Genomic DNA, 14,416 nt, shown 5'->3' with positions numbered 1-14,416 from the left:
CCTCTGCCGAGCGAGCGGCAGCTTCTCCCACCTCTCCGTCCTCTGGGAGGCAGGTTTCTTTCCCCTCTGCTGCCAATATCTTGTCATGCTTAAAGTGCAGACAAAAGATCAAAAGCTTACGTACAATGTTAGTGAACAGTACTCTCAAGTACAGGAACCTCTGTTTATTATTGTAAGAAAACTGAGCTAATTTCTTTAAAGCAAGGCAGACAGGCGTCGCCGCCCTGCTCCGGATACCCACTGTGGTTTTGTGTGACCTGCTGGGGCTTGTTGTTTGGAAATCGGAGCATCTCATTTTAGCCACATTGATGTCTTTGTAAAGGTGATACATGCGGTCTGTCTGTCAGACAAATACCCCAACAAGTACAGGTATTTATCAAATTACCTTTAAACGCGCAGGTTGGAGGGGACTTTTCAGCCAGACGTGGGAAGGCGAGCTCGGCTCATTCACACAGAAATCACTTAATGATAGTTAATATCGCCCTATAATCTCTGCAGCTCCCATTTAATTGCAACGTTTTGAAGTCTGTCTGCACCCCCAGAGGACGGCGGATCCTTCAGTCTTAAGGCAATTCAGGTGGTCCTGGCACTCACGCCCAGGCAGAAAGGTCAGTGAGAGCAGTGACCTGCAGCACCAGCAGCCAGGCTCCTCCGCCTGGATTTTCTTCTCTCCTTTGGAGAGGCCGCTCCCGTGCAGCCCCTGCAGAAGGTGCCTGGGGAAGTGCAGGGAATGGGCGTGGGCTGCTTTGAAAAGGAAAGGCCAACACTGTGTGTGTGTGTGTGTGTGTGTGTGTGTGTGTGGGTGTGGGTGCGCGCGCGCGTGCTTTAAAACCAATTCCTCAGATTTTGAAAAGCCACACATTTCAGCATGAACTTGTTTGGAAATACAAACTAAGTAGCATAACAATATTTAGTGACCTTCATTGTGTGGAGGGAAAATTGGAAAGTGGGATGTCATCTGTAGCATGGAGAGAAGGATTTTATAAATGTTTTAACTGTAAAAGTTTCTCTCAAATCACTTCTTTCCCCAGTAGAGCCTGATATTTCCTCAGTTCCTGATGAAGTAGGATTCAAGTTAATGTTCTCCAATATCTTCCTCTCTCCCACCTCGTTCACACTGGCTTTACCCTCGGAGCTATATGAATAAAGAATTAAATAAAAACTATGATTTAAACATTTTTTATTATGTCTTCTTTCTTTTGATTACATAGAAACAGACTCAATAATCATTGCTCACCTTTTCCAGCCAAATTAATAAACCATCAACAAATTAAGAGGCTCAACACTATCACTTTTTCTTGCTCTAAAGTTCACAGATCTATTTGATATTTGTGTGTAATAATTGATTTTTCAGTGTAATCGAAAAGACACTAAAGTGTGCTCTATGCGTATCTGTTAGGAATATCAAAGTGCTAATGAAAAGCTGGCAGCGATTTCACCTGTAAAGCCTTTGAATACTATGGCCCAGAAAAGTTGCAAGTAAAATTCCAGCCACAAACGTAAAAGGGTGGTAGACTAGGATTGCAATAGAATCCTTCGTGTATTAAATATTTCATTTGCTTTTTGAAGCAAGACAGTATGTACTTTTTAAAAGTGTGAACATATTTTCCTCAGCAGACATATGGCTTAAGGGTTCCATTGGATTGGGAATTATCTTAATTAAAATTATTCATATGAGCTGCCACAAATTTCCAATTCCTTGCCTTTTTTTTTTTTTTTTTTTTTTTTTTTTTGCATGATGGGTGAAGCATTTCTGTTTCCTTCTTCAGCTGGAGTTAGCTAGCCATCATGCGTGTAAAGCTGCATTAATTCCCCGCTGCTCTCATCGGGAGCTTGCCTTGGGCCGAGGAGGGCCCACCTTTTGCTCTCCTGAGTTGGGGAGTGGGCAGCAGAGGACAGGAGGCACTGGGCTGCTTGGATTCCAGCTCCTGAGCATCGTGGCTCAAGACTGCCTCCTCTGGAGGGTCTCCCAAGCACCTTCCTTGCCAGGGAAGCCAGCTCAGGACTGACAGTATCTCTAAAAGTACATCTTCATCTGCGGTTCATCCACCTTTTATTATAAAACTGGCACTCAGAGTGGGTTATGCCACCAGAAAGGTTCACCGTTGCTTCAGGTAGACACAGGGCTACCTTGCGATCTCCTCCAAGGATGAGTACACTAATTGATTAAATAACCCCACGTCTACTGCCCATTGAGCAGGGGCTGCGGTGGAACAATGGCTACACATGGGAGGCCTCCCTGAAGCGGATTTGGGCATTAATTACACCCATGCTATAGGCTGATTTTTGTCTTATTTCCTTTTGTCTTGGAGATGACTGCCTGGACTTCAAAGGATGCTTTAAATTTGAATCTCTTCTCCATGGCAAAAGCCAGTGTTAAAAGACTGGGATTACAATAAAAGTTCTGTAGTTAAATGCCTGAGCTCATCATTGCACAAACTTCACAACAGTTAATGACATACATCAACCTATCATCGTTTTTGAGACAGAATGGTTTTAGAGTTTAGCATGGGAAATTCACACCCATTTATTTAAAGACCAGAAAGCACGCTTTTTATTTTCTTACCATAAAAGGCTTAAGAGACGTAGGCTTCCTTGGTCCTAAGAAATATGTTGTCTCTGAATACATAGTAAATATCCCCAAAGCTAGTAGAGACTGAGGTCGGTGGTGACCTTTGAACAGTGTATGTATTTGTTAACCTTGTGTTCAAATCTACTTTGGATCCGCACATTCACCCTAAATCAGATGGAAGCATTTTATTAATTTCTAAACAAAAATTTTAAGGGTGAGTGGTTTTACCCTGTCTGGCCGGTACAGAGGCAAATAGATGAAATCTAAGCATGAAGAGGTTTTGTGGTTTGTGCATTAGCCTAACTTATCCTGCAGACACAGCCTCTGCGATCCTGTCGCCTAGTACTGAGTGAAGGGAGTCTTCACCCTACCAGACGGATGCCCGGTTAGCATCCTTGGGCTCCCTGAGAGTTCATTTCTACGTATATTTGCATCTTTTTTTGGTGAGAATCCTTTTTCGAAGCTTCCCTGACTATTTTCACTTTTTCGAAGCTTCCCCAACTGTTTTCCCTTCTTCCCTGACACCCAGGCTCATACATTGTTTTCTGACAACCCCTTTGCTAATTTTGCTAACAGGTTCCTGTCTCTTGTAAAACATTACATCACAGCATTCCTATGCCATTATTCTATATATGAATTAGCACTTATTTTGCCTGAGTGAGTGGCGTTTGGAACTTTTTGTTTTGTTTTGCTGTGCTGTGTGCATGTGTGTGCGTGTGTGTGTATGTGTGTGCGTGTGTGTGCATGTGTGTGAGTGTGTGTGTGCATGTGTGTGCATGTGTGTGAGTGTGTGTGCATGTATGTGAGTGTATGTGTGTGCATGTATGTGAGTGTATGTGTGTGCATGTGTGTGAGTGTGTGCATGTGTGTGCATGTGTGTGAGTGTGTGTGCATGTGTGTGAGTGTGTGCATGTGTGTGCATGTGTGTGAGTGTGTGTGCATGTATGTGAGTGTATGTGTGTGCATGTGTGTGAGTGTGTGCATGTGTGTGCATGTGTGTGAGTGTGTGTGCATGTATGTGAGTGTATGTGTGTGAGTGTGTGCATGTGTGTGCATGTGTGTGAGTGTGTGTGCATGTGTGTGAGTGTGTGTGCATGTGTGTGCATGTGTGTGTGTGTGTGCATGTGTGTGAGTGTGTCTACAGGGTGTGTGTCCCTTTGTGTGACGTAGGTGCACACACATATATCGAAGCAAGGCCATGCCCCCGATGATCTCAACGGCTTTGTTAGACATCTACTATCGTGGCTGCTTGATTTCCGTAGAAATCAATCTAAAGAGCTCGGGGTCCTGCAGTGTGATTTCCTGGGACCGACTTCCTGGAGAGGCTACTGTGGAATGTGAGGGGCTGGCAGGCGCGGCGCTCCCTGGCCTTGGCCATTGTCTTTCCGGAGAGGCGTTCTGCCACTGCTCCCGTCACTTGCGATGAGTCCCCTTTCCCAGAGTGGCGCACTCTCCAGTCCAGCAGCACAAAAGATTGCTTTGCTCAATCTTGAGCTTGGGTGCTCCCGGCACGAGCTCCGTGACGACCATTCTCAGCTGCTCCTCGTCCCCAGTAATTAGCCTGTCACGGCTGCTGCCTCTTGTGGCTTTGCCTGTGAGAGACATTTGACACAGCAGACATCAGAGGGATTTTTCAGGAGGCTCTTGTGGCGTCCGAATGGCTCTTAATTAACCACTTAGGTATCCGCCTTCACTCCCCTGCCTGGCACTTTCCAAATGGTAGGGGTTGCACTGTGGATCTAAACACCGGGGAAGCATGCTATCAAAAGATCTTGTAAATGAAGGCTTGTGTAAATTATTTTTAATGATTCCCTCCTGGCACATCATTATGTTTGTAGTTGCACACAGGCACTTCAGAGATGGCTCCTCTTCCGCGAGGTCAGCTGCAGGACCGCCGTAACTAGCTGCAGTCAGTAAATGGCTTATTAATTAGTGCCGTGATTTTACATTGCTAAGAGCTCTGATGTATGGAGCTGGAATTGTAATTGTGTAGGATCGAAATAATAAGCCATCTCAGGGCTCCTTATGCAAATTGGCATATTATAAAATCATTACCTATCTAAACAGCGAGTTTTAATAAGAATTACAATGATGAATTTTATGATAATTGACACTCAAATGTTAATCTCTTGGATTTTTATCATTTTGGTGGTTAAAGTGTGTTTCTAATTAAATGTTGCTTAAAATGCAAAGGATTGTTTAACAATTCTATTCCGTTCTTCTAGTTCAAACCAGGTTACTCTCTTTGGTCGTAGAAAATACGCCTTCTTAGTAATGGATACGTGACATTATGTAACACTTGTACAGAAAGATGTTTAATCATCACTTTTTTTATGAGTATGGTTTTGATGACGATGCATTGTCAACCGTGAGACAAAGAACATTAAATGGCACTGGGCTTGACTCCACGGTAAGGTTGATACACCGTGAAGGACCAAAGCCAGGGAAAATATTATATCTTTATAAGAGCTCATGGATTTGGGGCAGGGATTGGTTTTTTAAATAATTACGGCTTCAATAACAAATCTTGTATCTTCTAAAACCCATGAAATGTAATTTAATTTAAATGTATTGATTTTAAAATCACTTGCCAATATTGTGATTTATGTATGGCATGTGATACTAAATGATATCATAGTTGTTTCTAAAGCAAACTTTAATAAGCAAAGGAAGAAAACTAAAGTTTTCTTTTTATTTGATCTAGAACAAATAACTGTGTGAGATATCATCATAAGACACAAACTACACCTCACTGAAATAGTCAGAAGGTTAATATAAGCACTACCCCCACGATCTAAATAGAATTATGATTTTTTTTGAGAACTGATACAATTTGTGCATGAAAGAAGTTTTGTTTTTTTTTTTTTCCTGTTTGTTGTGATGTTGCATTTATCTCAAAGAACGTAGGAAACCTGGCACGTAAATAATATCAGATTGAGAAAACTAAAAAACAAAGAAACAAAACACACACACAACTGGATTTTAAAAACAAAATAAAACAGTTTTTAGAAAATCAATGTTATATTTTTTTGAGAGGGATAGGTGCACATGTGGATCTTGATCATTTTATGAACATGTTACTGATTAAATAAAGGTGTTTAACATGGGATGCATTCCAGGTAAGCCTCGGTGGGACTCCAAGGGTCTGTGTCCAAAGCATGAAGGACTGGGTTCTGCCTCCCAACGGCCTGGAAGCCAAACTGTGTGAGGGCTGTAGAACCTTAGGATGCTGGAGCTGGGAAGTGTGGGGACTCCCCTTGTGCCACTGTTCTGTTTACAAGGCAACTGCTCATCCACAGGAGAACTGGAAATGGGAAGCCCTCTGCACGTTTAGGATGCTTCCTCCTTTCCTTCTCCTTCTTTGTCCTCCAGGAAGTGACCAGGAGGACTCATGGTCTCACCCATGCCCCCTTCCCCATACCTAACTCTGTTTGGGGTGGTGTCCATCCCCAGAAATGCCCCACACTCCAAACCTCCTCCAACGTCCCGAGTGCACTGCCACAACACCTGATCAACTCACTGGGGAGCCGCTGGGGGCTGCAGGGTCACCTGTGCAGATGATGCATCTGTGCTTGAGCTTCCATGAAGACATTTCACATGCAAAGAAACAGCAAAACAGCAGCCTGGATACCCCATTCTATCAATGCCCTGAGCCTTGCTCCACCTGCCTGTGCACATCTCAGGAACAGTCACCTGGGACACCTGTGTTTTGGCATGTGATTTTCCCAACTCTTCCATCAAGCAAACCTGCAGTGTGTGTAGAGAACCCCTGGAGGCAGCCACATACCTCTCTCATGATGCCTCTGACTTCGTCCTGTAGCCCAGATTTACTGCCGCTTCCTTCTCTGTGGATTTCGCCTCCTTCTTTTGCAACCAGCCTGCACCTCCAGATGCTGCTGTCCCGCGTCCCAGTCATACCCTCCTGCTGCTGGCAGGCTCCCCGTGATTGCCTCTGTGCCCTCAGCCTGGAAACCGAACCCCCTTTGTCGGTGTTTTGACCTTCAACCTTGCCGTGCACTGTTTCAGTTGCCAGGGAGACGGCTGTGACCCAAACCACATGCCCTGGTTCTCCCAGGTCTCCCATTTTGGAGGTTTGTGTCTAACACATCACTGCAGGAGGGAGCCAGGTGCCTCCCCTGAGAGCTTTTCCTCAAGGCTTCCGGAGCCTTACAAAGGTCGAGCTTCCTGCTCTGGCCCTGCCCAGGACACAGTGAGACTGGGTGTGGAGACAGAAGCCACCAGGTGTGGGTATCTCCTCCCCTGCTCCCGTCTGTCCTCAGCAGGTGGATATGCAGGCTCTTGGGTTGTTGCTGAACCTGCGGCTGGCTCTGGCGGATGACGCCTTTCCTGAGCTGCTCTTCTAACAAACAGTCCAGATTGTCTGCGAGACATCTAGGGTAGGACCAAGCTTTGGCCAAGCACAGAGCTGATGCCAGGCGCTGTGTCCGAAGTGGTGTGGGCTCAATTCCTCCCTCTTCTTTGTTCCCCCCAGGCAGTCAAATCAGAGCCCTGCTCATTTTGGAACTAGGTCCCGTATTGGGAAGACCCACAATCCATTGAGATGTGTTCCGAGGAAAAAACAAAATGCTTGGCTAATGGTCGTTTCAGCCAATCGGAAGCTCCCCAGCTCAGGTGGCAGGAGGGCTGGAGGGTCCAGGTATGTGCAGCTTCTTCTGGAGGCCTTCAGGATCCGCACCCCCTCTCTTACCTCCACCAGCACAACGGTGCCTTCTTGTCCTCACCCCCGCATCCAAGCGTCCACCATGGCAGCGGGGCATTAGAGCCCGACATCCCATCTCTATTAGTTTATTTCATGGCTACAGCAAAGTGGCACAGACCAGGCAGCTTAAACAACAGGAATTTATTCTCACAGTCCTGGAGGGCTGGAGTCTGAAATCCAGGTGTCACAGGACCACGCTCCCTCCAAGGCCTCCAGGGGAGGAACCCTCCTGACTCTCTGGCTTCCGGCAGGGACCACTGACCCCGGCACTCTGGGACTTACAGGTTCATCCCTCCCCTCTCTGCCGCCACCTCCACCTGACATTCCCCCAGGCCTGTGCCCAAATCTCCCTCTTCTTACGAGGATACCATTCATTGGTTCAGGGCCCACCCTACTCCGGGATGATCTCAGCTAAATGTAGCTGGTTACATCTGCAAAGGTCTTCTTTCCATTTGTACATTTTTTTGCTTTTATTATTTTTAATTGGCACGTAAAAATTGTGCATATTTATGCGATACAGTGTGACATTGCTCTACATGTATACAACATGTAACGATCAGCCAGGGTAATTAACATAGCCGTCACCTCAAACAGTGATATTTCTTTGTACTGGGAATATTCCCAATTCAATTTGATCTCTTCCAGTTGATTGAAAATGTACAGTCAGTTGCAAATGACAGTCACCCTGTAATTGTATATATTGAACTGTATATATACAACCCTATACAGCTCTAGAACTGTGTCTCCTGTTGAGTTGGGTGTGTACATTCATTAACTACCTTCTGGCTAGAGGAAGTCATGTGCTGAGGTTTTGAGTGTACAAATGTTTTGGGAGACACCATTCAATGGTGATACTACCCCAGCCAAGGAAGGAGGAAAAGGTTCAGTGGTGTTCCCGCCTGCTCTCTTCCTCCTTGTCCTTTTATGCAGAAACAGAGGCCTTTGCGGACGTCCCTCCTGTCTCCATAGACACAAGTTTAATTTCTTTATTGGCTAAAATGGGTCCACTGCATGAGGTGGTTTTGTGCGGTGTCTCCCCAGACCCCCAGTGAGTATGGCACTGGAAGGCTGGATGGCGAACAGGATGACAGCTGCAGTGCCTTCACCTCACACCCTCAGGTCCGGAAGCCTCTGCCCCTGGGTAGACCCAGAGCGGCGAGGACCTCTCAGAGAGCCCTGCACCCTGCAGCCTGTCACCTCTTCCTCCACCTTCTCCACCATTGCCTCCATCTAACCTCTGGAGCAATGCTTGTGGGCAAGTTGAAGACAAAGTGGACCATGTGGTGGAGACGTCTGACTGGCACAAATTGGCTTGGGGACATGCAGCCCACAGTCCTTGGGACACGAGGCCCACAGCCCTGTCTCAGGAGCTGGCCTGGTCATCTTGCTGTTTTGGCCTCTGGGCTTGGGCTGGGTTGAGCTCTGCTCATTTTGCTGTAATCCCAACCTTAGCATGCTTCCCTCAGACTCTAATTTTTGTGTTCCTCATTCCTGCTGGAAATTCCTCACCAAAGCAAATCCCATTTCCTCCTTTTCCCTGTGAACATTAAGTGGTTGATGCAGGCCACACCAGCATTGGTACACGTCACCTAACTTTCAAAAGTGACATCAATGTAATAGAATGAGTGTGGTAGTTCCATGCCAGCCTCTGGCTCTGTAGGCAGATAAATAGATCCAAACAATTCTTGGATGTCATCAAAGCAAACTTCAGATTCTTGTTTAGTACATGATGGCACTTGGAATAACCTTCACAAACCATTAACTAACCAACCAAATAAGAAGGCACTGCGTTCCTCACTCATTAACATACAGAATATAACTACTGACTTCTCAGTGAAATTCAGTTTTAAAGCCATGAGATAATTCCTGGGTAACAGAGTGGATGAGTTGGAAATGCTCACTGCCCCTCAGTCAAATTTTCTTTCTTTCTCATCCACAGGACTCTGACTGTGTGCCGGGAGCCTGGTGCATACCTCGTTCCAGCCTCCTTTGCAGCTCGATGTGGCTGCCCGGCTGATCCTGGCCAGTGAAATGCAAGAGCAGGTGTGCATGGGCTCCTCTAAAGCTGCCTAATGCCAGTGCCTCCACCAGGCAGCTCCCACGAGCCCACTCACCTCTTCCTCCTGAGGTCTGGAATGTGGATGTGCATTCCGGGTGCTGTCACCACCTTGGCCCAGGAGAGGACTTTGAGAAATGGAGTCCATGTGGGATGCAGAGGCCACAGAGTGAGCGTTGAGTCCCTAGCAATTGCATTTAAGCATCAGGTCTGTAGTCTCTCTGCTAGCAATGGAATGCACTTTCGAGCCCAAACAACCTCTTCCCCTACATCCCTCCAGCACGCCAGGGTCCAGTGAGTCTGCGGGGTTGCACTGGTATGACATTTTACTGATAGTCACATAGAGGACTTGGTGGGGACCCTTGGTGTGTGATGGAATGTGGGGAGGGAGGGCAACTGGGCACGTTTTTCCTTTCTTCTGATAATAGGACTTCAGTTTGCCATAGTGGATGTAGACCCCTCCACATGCTCAGTCTTGGAGCTGACAGCACCTCTTAGAGATCATCAGAGGTCAAGAAGTCGGGCTTGGCTCCCAATCCCCATGGTGACAGTGGGTCCAATGAAGGTCAGTCCCAGACTGGGGAGACCATGGCAAAGAGGCCTCGGTCTTGCAAACTGAATTGCAGCAGGGGTGCAGAGAAGAGTGGAAACCTGCTGGGGGGCAGCTCTTGGGTCCAGCTGTGCCTGAAGCCAGCTAGCCTTGGACTTCTCAGGTCTCTGGAGCAGTAAATTCCTCTTCTTCTAAACAGGTGTGCATGCCCTAGGTTATTTTTTAACACTCACTCACAAACATGCTTTCTAATAAGGAGAGGTAACACAAGAACAGCCAGTTTGGGGCCAGGCCCCGAGGATGGGAGTGGCGTCTGGCTTGAACAGGATTGTTCTTCTAAGCCTAGCACAGAGTCCGGTTCCTAGCACATGTGGTAGAAACTAGAAAATGGTTCCCCCCAAAAAATTTCAGACTGAATCCTTGGGAACAACTCACGTTGCTTTACATTGCAAAACAGACTTTGTAGATGGGATTAAGTTTCAAATTCTGAGCTTGGGGGATCTCTCTGGATTCCTCTGGGGGGCCTGCATGTCCTCACCTGCATCCTGATAGGAGGAAAGCGCAGGGGAATTTGACTTCGACAGAAATGAAGAGGACAGACACACAGAGGAGAGAACCAGGTGGCCATGAGATAGAGGCTGGAGTGATGCGGTCACAAGCCAAGGAATGCTGGAGGCCACCAGGGCAGAAAGAGACTGGGAGTGGTTTTGCTTCTGAGCCCAGCACCTTTTGAGAATGGATTTCAGTTTGTGATGATTTGCATGGCAGAGTGTGCATACGTAGTGGCCATCACCTTCTGCTGAAGGGCCTTCTGTGGTGCTGACCATATGAAGAGGCCACTGCCCCGGCACCTTCCTTCCCTAGAGCCATCTGCCCACGTGCTACTGGCAGCTCTGTTAGGGTATGCCCACAACATCTCAAATTCATTTCTCAGAAGCACGTCTTATCCTCTCTCCCCGCATCGGGGCCTTTTACATCTTTTCCCACAGGGTGAATGTCAGGGACGTAAGGTCCCTTGAGCCACACACCTGCGAATTCCCTTCTACCTGCTCCTCTTTCCCACCAGCAAAGTCCAGCATCAGGTTCTTAGCTTTTTCCTCTTCAGTATCTCTTGACGCATTTTTTTCTTGGCACCTCCCTGGCCCTCACCTTAGTTCAAGCTGCTCTATCTCTCACCTGCGCAATGGCCTGGACTTCCAAACTGACAACGCTTCATGCATGCTGCTTCTGCAGCCAGGTGAGCAACACTTTGGGTCAAGTCACCCCCGGGCAAGGTACTTCCCATAAAGAACAGTTCCAGGATCCATCAGCTCCTTCATGCTCTGGCCCCACCCTGCTAGTTCCCCGGGTGAACCTGCACCCAGCCATGCAGCTAGCAGGTGCTCTTCAGTGACTCGCCCGCTCCCTGTGTTCTTCATGGGTGCTGTTGTGGTAGGACAGCCTCTTCTACCAGTTTTGGGCCCGTGCCTTGGTTTCTCCTTCTCAGCTCCTAGTCACCCTTCAGACTGAGCTTCTGTCACCTTCCCTCCCTCAGAAACATCTTCCCCCTTTTTCCAGACCAGGGCAATCCCCTTTAGTCAATGTTTTCATCACAACTGTTGTTTCGTATTAATTCATGTGATTCTTGAAATTGCCTAAAATCACACATCACACAGACCTTTATCACTAGCTTTGAAGCTCATGAAGGCAGAAAGCAAGCATGACTTTGCTTATCACTACATCCTGGGTTCGTAGGACAATACCTCACATGTGGGACATCATTAGCAATGATTTATTGAACGAAAGGACACTGGTTTAGAGAACAAAACACCAGCACCTGCTAAACATACTTGTCACGGTATTAGGCATCTCCAAAGAATCAAGTGTCCCATGAAGTTTCTTCTTTTGTATACCTTTGAAATCTCTCTGTGTTTTCCAGTGATAATGACATTGAACTACATCATTTTATTGATTTATTTCATAATGCATTGGTTATTACATTTTTATCTTAAGAAAGGTCAACCACCAGCTTGTTTTGAGAAGTATTACTTGGAAAAGCAATAAAGAAGCGTTACCATTCATCATAAAATAAAAGATATACTTTCTTCTGTTGTGAAGTCCACTTTCAACCATTGCACGAAAGCCAGAGAAGAATCACTTCCTACTTCCGGAGAGTTGTTCCTTGAGGCTCACCCTACGGGCGTCCAATGCGCTCTCACCCCTGTCTGCACCCCCAGCTTCTGGGTGCCTCAGAGGCACATCCTGCTGTGCTACCCACCCCTGCTCCTTCCATCCCGGGGGGGATCACCGCAGCACAGGAACGTGATGTTTTCTTGGTATGGCTGAAATGAGACGTATGGCCCATCATCCATCATTTTCCCGTCATACTTTCATACCTTGTCTGCTCACCCTCAGGACTCCTGCAAGAGCACGGAGTGGATTCCTGTGTAAGTTCTTGGCCAGCTGCGAGGTGTCCCACTGAAGAAGGCATTCTGCTTCTCCGGAGGCTCTCACAGCCTGTAGGCAATCCCAACCAAGCATAACACAAGCTGGGCATCCCTCAAAGCTCTCCCCAGGCCAGCGTCTACTAACCTTTCTAACAGGTGTTCTCTGAGACCAGCTGTGCAGGAGAAGGGGCTGGAGTTGGGGGTGGGTAAAAGAGAGTTTGAGACAATTCTAACAAATACCCAAGTTTGCTAATTCTTCACTAAAGACATTTACTAAGTTTCCTGTGATAAAGTGAAAACTGCTGGATTTTTTTTTTTTCCATTTTAAAATAAAACTCAGGCCTGGTGTGGTGGCTTACCCTGTAATCACAGCACTTTGAGAGGCCGAGGCAAGTAGATTACCTGAGGTCAGAAATTTGAGACCAGCCTGGCCAACAGGGTGAAACCCTGTCTCTATTAAAAATACAAAAAATTAGCTGGGCGTGGTGCCTGTAATCCCAGCTACTTGGGAGGCTGAGGCAGGAGAATCGCTTGATTCCTGGGAGGCAGAGATTGCAGTGAGCCAAGATCACGCCATTGCATTCCAACCTGGGCAACAAGAGCAAAACTCCATCACAAAAATAATGAATAAATAAATAAATAAATAAATAAATAAATAAATAAAACAAAATAAAATAAAACTCAGTGTGGTTTAAATGACAATGCCATGGCCACCCAGAGACAGAGTTTTGCACAATAATCTCTTCTTTTTGGGGACATGCAAGATAGACATTTTGACTGTTATTTTTAGCTTCAGAATTAATTTTTTAAAAGGGATTTTAACTTTTATTCTCAGTTCACAAGTACATGTGTGCAGGGTTGTTATATAGATCAACTGGTGTCATGGGATTTACTGTACAGATTATTTCGTCATCTGGGTACTAAGCCTAGTACTCATTAGTCTTTTTTTCCTGCTGCTCTCCCTTCTCCCTCCTCCACTCGTCAATAGGCACCAGGGTCTGCTGTTCCCTTTTCTATGTACCCATGTGCTCTTGTCATTTAGCTCCCACTTATAAGTAAGAACATGCCGTATTTAGTTTTCTCTTCTTGTATTAGTTTGCCAAGGATAATGGCCTCTAGCTCCATCCATGTTCCAGCAAAGGACATAACCTCTTTCTTTTATATGGCTGCATAGTATTCCATGGTGTAAATGTATCACATTTTCTTTATCTGGGATATCACTGATGGGCACTTAGACTGATTTCATGCCTTTGCCATTGTGAGCAGTGCTGCAATGAACATAGCGTGCATGTGTCTTTATAATCAAATGATTTATATTCCTTTTGTTGGAATAAAATGATTTCTATTCCTTTGGGTATATACCACCAATGGGATGACTGGGTGGAATAGTATTTCTGGTTCTAGGTCTTTGAGAAGTTGCCGCAGCGTCTTCCATGATGGCTGAACTAGTTTACATTCCCATCAACAGTGTATAAATGTTCCCTTTTCTTCACAACCTGTAACACAAGGAAATCAGTGAGCATGCTTCAGTGTTCCAGCGCGTGGACAGAACCGCAGTGATCTTAGCCTGGAAGTCACTTTTTAAGTCGGTGTCATCAACAGCAGAGGAGAAACGGCCATGACCCAACTGGCCTCATCCAGACATTTTTCCCTCCCGAGTTTAAACAAGGATGCTGGTGTACTTCAAAGGTGAATGGCTGGCGTGCAGCCTAGGGACACAGCAGAGTGCCACCAACACCAGCCAGCTAAATATTGGCTTCCCAATGTTGGATTGAGGGGCAAATCTTTAGGAAAATTCCAGTTTAAAGTGTCAATTCCAGTCCAAAGGGGCTGAAATTGAGTCCTATGTAAAGTGCGCATGGCACACATTCACCTAGAATAAGTATCAGATTTCATCCATTTACAAAGAAGTAAAAACAGATTTCATCATGATTTAGATTATTGTCTCCACTTTTCAAGTAAAATGTGGTGAGTAGTTTGGCATAAATTGGAAAGAGGATGAGCACAGGACATCATTTTACAAAATTAAACAAGGAAGCAAAAACTTGAGTTTTATGAAAACTTTTTCAAATATTAATGTCATTTGTAGACT

At 46.0% G+C, this 14,416-nt stretch overlaps 1 long non-coding RNA gene across 1 annotated transcript; it reads right to left on the bottom strand.

Moving 5' to 3' along the window:
- Positions 1 to 1,163: 1,163 nt before the first annotated feature.
- On the bottom strand, positions 1,164 to 6,694 carry LOC140711600 (uncharacterized). The gene is made up of 2 exons (XR_012092871.1): positions 6,360 to 6,694; positions 1,164 to 4,164 (listed from the first exon to the last, which is right to left on the bottom strand). It is a non-coding gene; the product is annotated as an uncharacterized lncRNA (long non-coding RNA).
- Between the last annotated feature and the right edge of the window lie 7,722 nt (positions 6,695 to 14,416).

This window comes from Chlorocebus sabaeus, chromosome 4 (assembly GCF_047675955.1).
Source record: "Chlorocebus sabaeus isolate Y175 chromosome 4, mChlSab1.0.hap1, whole genome shotgun sequence".
Lineage (NCBI taxonomy): Eukaryota > Metazoa > Chordata > Mammalia > Primates > Cercopithecidae > Chlorocebus > Chlorocebus sabaeus.
This window is presented reverse-complemented; position numbering and strand designations above follow the sequence as displayed.